We start from the raw sequence: 7,882 nt of genomic DNA, 5'->3' as shown, positions 1-7,882 counted from the left end.
CCTGGGACGCGACCTGGTGCTCGTCGGCACGAGCAAGTCTGGCGAGGCCCGCGGGGTGACGGGGCAGAGCGGCGGAGGAGCTCGGATCGGGATCTCCCTCTCCCGATCTGGAGCTCGGGGAGCAGGGGCGGCGCGGTGCGTCCAGGATGGCGCCAAGTGGCAGGGACGAGGTGGCCGGCGGTGGAAATAGAGGAGAGGAGGTGGGAGGCGGCTGGCTGATGATTGGGGGCGGATTTCGAGGAGGAGGAAGGAGAAGGCCCAAAATGGCATGGAGGGGGTCTATATAAGGTAAGGGGGGCTAGGGTTAGGGGGTTTGAGGCCGTTTCGGAGCCGTTCGATCTCGATCGGACGACCCGGAGCGGAGGGGGTTAGATAGGTGGGCTAGTGGGCTGTTCTAGAGAGAGATGGACTGAGAAGAGAGGAGAGCGAGGCCCGGCAACGGTTTTCAGAGACCGAAAACGTCCGACGTTAGACCGACTATATTGCCGCTATAGTTTAACGGTTGGGCTATCAAACGAGCTCCGAATGCGATGAAACTTGGCAGGCGACCTACTAACAACATAACAACACCACATGCCAACTTTCATCCCATTCCGAGAACATTTTCCGGCCACTTATAAAATACTATTTCGGACATGCCGCGGGCGCTTGCAAGTGTGGTTGGACTCAAAACGGACAACGGAAGGAACGGGGATACCCGGACGGATGCAAGTTTTGAAAACATGATGATGCAATGCACATGATGACATGATAAGATGCAACACGCAAGCAAAAGACAAGGCAACAACAGCGAATAACTGGAGGACACCTGGCTCAACGGTCTCGGGGCGTTACAACACTCCACCACTCCGAGAGGATCTCGTCCCGAGATCTAGAATGGCACCGGAGGGAAAATGGAAGAGAAAGAGAAGAGGTAAAACCAAGTTGCTTCTTGGACAAACGAGAGAAACCAAAGAACCTTGAAAAAGGTTAAGCCATTTCGAGAGAGAGAAAATACCACGGAGATGAACGAAGTTGAAAACCTCCGTTAGTAAAGAGGGACAAGGAAGAACAACTTTGGGAAGCACTCTGGTTGAATAGAGCTGCAAGGCTTGATAAACTGAAAGAACTTGAGCAGCGGCACACACTCCGGTTAAGTGGATAAGCACAAAAAGAACAAGGTCCTGACAAGAACAAGAAGAAGGGTCGAAGAGAGCAACATCACAAAGCCTCCGGAACAAAAGTAAGAATGGAATGGAATGGACTAAGGGAAACACGATCTTGAGAGAGCACGCTTACAACAAATGCTAGAACAGAGTTGTTGGAAAAACAACAATGAAAAGAGTAAGCTTGATGTGGGCTTAAGGAAAACATCTCAAAACTGAGGTGAAATTCTGCCACTAACGGAAACAAAATATTGGATCGATAACAACAAGGAGATGAGAAACTTAATTCACCGGGAGGATAGATGAAGAAATTGGACCATTTATAAGCACCATAATTAGCAACAATCCTTAGGGACGGTTTTAGGTGAAATATAGCCCAAGATAATTCCAACGAAGGGATTGATGGATTAAAATACCTCATTGTTAACAACCTGTGAATCATGAAACATGAACTCGAATTATCAAGAATGACATAATACCACCTCCAATGATATGGAAGAAAGAATTGCACTCCGGATTACAATATGAAGAAAGCTTGAGTTCCTCTGAACAGAATCTTGATGAACACTTCGAGAAGAAATTAAATCCTTGATGAACCATCATGTAGAACCTTCATGATGAACTCCGGTAAATAAAAGATAACGAAAAGAGAGAGAAGTTGAAAACACAAGGTGAAACCTTGTAATGATGTAGATGGATCTCCATGATAATATAATTGAAAGAGGTTGGAACTCTGGGAAAGGAGAAGATGAAAACAAATGAAACCGAGAATTTAATCATCATGAACAAACTCCGGAAGAAAAGATTAACATATGGATGAAAACAAGAATAAGAATTACACTATGCTTATCCTTCACCAATTTAATTGATGACATAGAACGGATTTAACATATTACTTATTCTCGTAGAAAAGATTAAGAGAGATATAGTGCCAACTTGGGAAGGTCTTCTATGAACCACGGGTAGGATTGACAACGAATAAATTGATAAGGAAGAGAAATCTGGAAGAACCACCGTAAGAAATGAAAATGAACGAAGAAAAGATAAAGGAACACCGGGAAGAATTATGAAATGAACGAAGATATTTGAGAGAATTTATATATGAGAGAACGAGGAGATCATGCACTGATTAGAGGATATTTGATCGATGCACCGGTACGATTTGGGGAATGGTAGCTGAAAGCTGAGAATGAATAAGTCTTCTGAAATGATGGGCTTCGAAGAAACAAACTGAAAAGACTCTTGAATTGCTCCCGATAGGTGGAAAGAATTCTCACAACCGAAAATGATTATGAGAGAATGGCGTAAAGCTAGAATCACGAATCTTGAAGAGAAAAGAGCAAGACTGAGAGAAAAATTCTTCTTCGGTCTTCAAAATCCGAGAATGACGACTGAAACACCACCATGAATTATTTAGACCTCCGGAAGAATCAAAACGAAGAGATTGAGCCAATGATGAAAAGATTTTGACAGATCTTGGAGAAGACATTTGACTGATGATAAATCATTCTTACATCAAACTTCGAAAATAATTTGAGAATACCTCCGGGAAAATAAGAAGAGTCAGGTAAGATCCTGGAAAAAGACCTGTGGGTTAGGGCCCACTCAAAAGAACACCGTTGAAAAGATTTCAAAGAGAGGTTGCACCGGTTGAATTAAAAGACTTGAAAGAGAGAACGTCCTCGAAGATATTGAATAACTGCAGAGTGGAAACACGAATCTTCGAGATATCTTGAGCACTCCGGAACAATTGAATAGCGAGAAGAGGAATGAATATGAGGTGCACCAGCATGAGAAAACATTTGAAATACGGAAAAGAATATGAACAACACCGAAAACTTGAATTGGATCCACCGGAGAAGAAAAGGCAAATATTAGTATCTTCATGAGAATCACTGGATAAGAACATTGAAGGAGAAGAATGGAGAGACTTCACATCAATAAGATGGATACACGATAAAGAAATCCGAGTCCTAGGATAAACAAGGGTGGGAGGGTGGGAAAACAAAGACAACTTGGGATGGATGAACGAACACCATTGATGCAAACTGAGATTGGATCTTGTGGATGTTGAAATGATCGGATCCACTTGAAGAGAAAACACGCCGGTGAAAAGGATTAACAAGATAATCTTGATGATCAAGAAGGATTGGTGTCCACATCGGAGTATGAGAACACCATTTGGGGAAGGTATGGAATCAACACTTGACATTGAAGCAACTCGAATACCACAACTGAAAACAAAACAAAGGATTGGCTTGCAAAATAAACCGGAACAAACATATAATAGAAATTTCGTTCGAAGTTTTCGTGGTGGGGCCTACACGGGCTCGATCGTACAGCACCATCATGTACAAGGCAGTGCACATGACATACGAAGCGTCCCCGAGTCGGCATAGCCAAGGACTCTTTAAGACACAACAAGACCACTGTAAAACCAACCGTGAATAGGCGTACCACTAGACGTCGAACCCCAATTTCATATCATATATCTGTTGGAAAGATATCCTAAGAGCTACTTGAATTCCCACCTATGAAACTCCCGAACCTTTCCGGTTATGCAATCAGGTGTTGGGGATATAGGGGAAGCATAATATCTCACCCAAACTAGCAAATCCTACATCCAGCTGTATCCATCCTTCAACACATAACCAAGAAAACTTCGGAAATCATCTACCTCAACCTTCGAAAAGCATCCGTTATACAAGTTATGGCAATACTCCCGAACTCCCGCCCCAGTACTGGGTGGCGTCGAGGTTATCTCACCAACGAACTACATAAAAGAGATTTTCGATGTCGGCGTACTAAACTCAGGTATTCCAGAACTGCAACGATAAAATTATGACGACAACAGCTCAGAGCTCAACTCCCCGGGACACTTCCACAAAACCCCTGACATGAGGCACCAAGACAATGTTCTCATCATAAAACCATCGGAACGATTCCAAGATACTCGCGTGATCCTAAAAAAAAATTAGTGAAATTTGAGAAGAGAAGAGTCAAAACTCTACGTCAGGATGCCTTACCTGAGCGATGAGGAGACTGGGAAGTAAAAAGAATTCCTAAACTCTCCGATATATAATTCCTAAATGACTCAAAACATTTTTCTAGACACAACTCGGCCGCTAAAACCGATCAAGCAATGGGGCTCCTAAGGTTGGGGAAGGCTCTGATTACCAACTTGTAACGCCCTCGATGCGGCTATATCTCCCACGTGTCGAAGCACGACTTAGAGGCATAACCGCATTGAAAGCAATGTCGCAAGTGAGGTAATCTTCACACAACCCATGTATTACATAAGGGAAAGAGATACATAGTTGGCTTACAATGGCCACTTCACACAAATACATGAATAAAGCATTACATCATCCAGATACAATCAAGGTCCGACTACGGAACCAAAATAAAAGAAGAACCCCAAATGCGACACGGTCCCCGATCGACCCCAACTGGGATCCACTACTGATCAACTAGAACGAAAACAACACAAAGGACAAGATCTTCAAAGAACTCCTCCTTGAGCTTGGTTGCGTCATCTGCACGGACTCATCGGCACCTGCAAGCTGGTTTTGGAAGTATCTGTGAGCCACGGGGACTCAGCAATCTCGCACCCTCGCGATCAAGACTATTTAAGCTTATGGGTAAGGTAAAGGTATGAGGTGGAGCTGCAGCAAGCGACTAGCATATATGGTGGCTAACATACGCAAAAGAGAGCGAGAAGAGAAGGCAAAGCACGGTCGAGAATCTATGATCAAGAAGTGATCCTAGAACAACCTACGTCAAGCATAACTCCAACATCGTGTTCACTTCCCGGACTCCGCCGGAAAGAGACCATCACGGTTACACACGCGGTTGACTCATTTTAATTAACTTAAGGTTCAAGTTATCTACAACCGGACGTTAACAAATTCCCATCTGCCCATAACCGCGGGCACGGATTTCGAAAGTTCAAATCCCTGCAGGGGAGTCCCAACTTAGCCCATCACAAGCTCTCACGGTCAACGAAGGAATAGACCTCCTCCCGAGACATTCTGATCAGGCTCGGTATCCCGGTTCTACAAGACATTTCGACAGGGTAAAACTAAACCAGCAACACCGCCCGAATGTGCCGACAAATCCCGATAGGAGCTGCACATATCTCTTTCTCAGGGCACACCGGATCGTCCAAACTTCCGGTAGGCCAGCCCAGAGTTGCCCCTGGTGGCCACCGGCGGCTGACAAGTTGGACCAACACTCAGGGGAGCACTGGCCCGGGGGGGTAAAATAATGATGACCCTCAGGAGCGCGACTCCCAAGGGAAAAGAAAAGGCTAGGTGGCAAATGGTAAAACCAATGTTGGGCATTGCTGGAGGAGCTTTACTTAAGGAGAACTGTCAAGGGGTTCCCATTATTACCCAACCGCGTAAGGAACGCAAAATTCGGGAACATAACACCGATATGACGGAAACTAGGGCGGCAAGAGTGGAACAAAACACCAAGCATAAGGCCGAGCCTTCCACCCTTTACCAAGTATATAGATGCATTAAGTTAATAAGATATATAGTGATATCCCAACAAGTAAACATGTTCCAACAAGGAACAACATCTCCATGTTCCAACAAGGAACAAAATTCGATCTTCACCTGCAACTAACAACGCTATAAGAGGGGCTGAGCAAAGCGGTAACATAGCCAAACAACGGTTTGCTAGGACAAGGTGGGTTAGAGGCTTGGTTCAACAATATGGGAGGCATGACAAGCAAGTGGTAGGTATCGCAGCATAGGCATAGCAAAAGAGCGAGCAACTAGCAAGCAAAGATAGAAGTGATTTCGAGGGTATGATCATCTTGCCTGAGATCCCGCAAGGAAGAAGAACGAGTCCATGAAGAAGACAAACGGACATAGTCGAACGAATCCTCACAACACGACGTTATCGAAAACAACCCGAAGAAGCAACACCGGAAAAGAGCAAACAACCTAGTAAACAACCACCACATAAACATGGCAAGATGCACAACCAAGTATGATGCATGTCCGGTTTAATTATGCATGGCATGGCAAAGTGCACAAACAATCCTACAAATTAAGTGGAGCTCAATATGCAACGGTTTGCATATTGACGAAACACCACATCAATTATTTAGTTCTCTCTCGTTTATGTACCCAACAATATTAAATGTTGATTAACATGGCAAGAGGGTGAAGCAAATGAAAACTACCTATCTAGTCAAGGTTAAATGAGGCCGGAAGCAACGAACAACAATTCCGGAAACTCCTCATGAGCATATTATAGATTTGGTACTGTTCTGCCCTAAACACAATTTTATAATAGTTTAACATGCAAATAAAGGTCACCATGTTAAACTAGGAATTTTTCTACCCCATTTACATATAAATATTATTAAATTTGGAGCTACGGTTAAATAGTTATGAATTAAATCATTTTAACATGGCATAGGAGTAAATTTAGCCAAACATCATTTTAAATATTTTAAACATGGATGAAAATGACATATTATGAAACTAGATGCAATTCTAAGCATTTTTCATATTAAGTTTATTTTAATATGATGCATCGTTTGTGAGTTACAATATGCATGATCATGAAGGGGTTTTCTGCAAAACTGGCAGCCTCAGGATAATTTAGAAAAACGTCCAGACAGGAAAAAAACACATAGGCCGAAACTGGCAGGCCCGAAGGAATAGGGAAATGGGAGGGCTCCTCACCCAGGGGCTCGGCCCAGTAGGAAGCAGAGGACGCCGGATGGGGCAGAAGTTGGGCCGGCCTGTCTGAGGCCCATGCAGCACTGGATCCGGGCCTTGAGTGCGGGGTCAACGCGCTTGGTCTCCTCGAGCACCCGCTCGAGCAGGAAGCAGGGGCGGCGGCTGCCGCGTCAAACGCCGGCGAGGGGCGGCGCAGAGAGGATCGGCGAGGAGCGGGATCCGGCCTGAATGGATGCGGGGCGGCGCGGGCTTCCCAGATCTGCCAGCAGGGAGGCCGGATCGGGCGACTGGCGGCATATTCCGGCGACGGCGGCGCAGATACGGGCCATGGAGGCTCTGCAGGAAGAGGCAGAGAGAGATGACACAGGGAGGAAAAAACGAGGAGGGAGGAAGGAGAGGGGCGGCCTGGGACGCGACCTGGTGCTCGTCGGCACGAGCAAGTCTGGCGAGGCCCGCGGGGTGACGGGGCAGAGCGGCGGAGGAGCTCGGATCGGGATCTCCCTCTCCTGATCTGGAGCTCGGGGAGCAGGGGCGGTGCGGGCCTCAGAGCCCAGATCAGGGCCCGGGCAGGCCTGACGCGGGCCTGGCGGCGCGGGGCGATGTGGGGCGCGAGGAGGCGACGTGGCGGCTTCCCGTTGGCTGCGGGCGTCCTGCGTGGTGGCGGCTGGCCACCAGGATGGCACCAAGTGGCAGGGACGAGGTGGCCGGCGGTGGAAATAGAGGAGAGGAGGTGGGAGGCGGCTGGCTGATGATTGGGGGCGGAATTCGAGGAGGAGGAAGGAGAAGGCCCAAAATGGCATGGAGGGGGTCTATATAAGGTAAGGGGGGCTAGGGTTAGGGGGTTTGAGGCCGTTTCGGAGCCGTTCGATCTCGATCGGACGACCCGGAGCGGAGGGGGTTAGATAGGTGGGCTAGTGGGCTGTGCTAGAGAGAGATGGACTGAGAAGAGAGGAGAGCGAGGCCCGGCAACGGTTTTTGGAGACCGAAAACGTCCGACGTTAGACCGACTATATTGCCGCTATAGTTTAACGGTTG

This window comes from Triticum urartu, chromosome 6A (genome assembly GCF_056163025.1).
Source record: "Triticum urartu cultivar PI428250 chromosome 6A, HENAU_Tu73, whole genome shotgun sequence".
NCBI classification, from domain to species: domain Eukaryota; kingdom Viridiplantae; phylum Streptophyta; class Magnoliopsida; order Poales; family Poaceae; genus Triticum; species Triticum urartu.
This window is presented reverse-complemented; position numbering follows the sequence as displayed.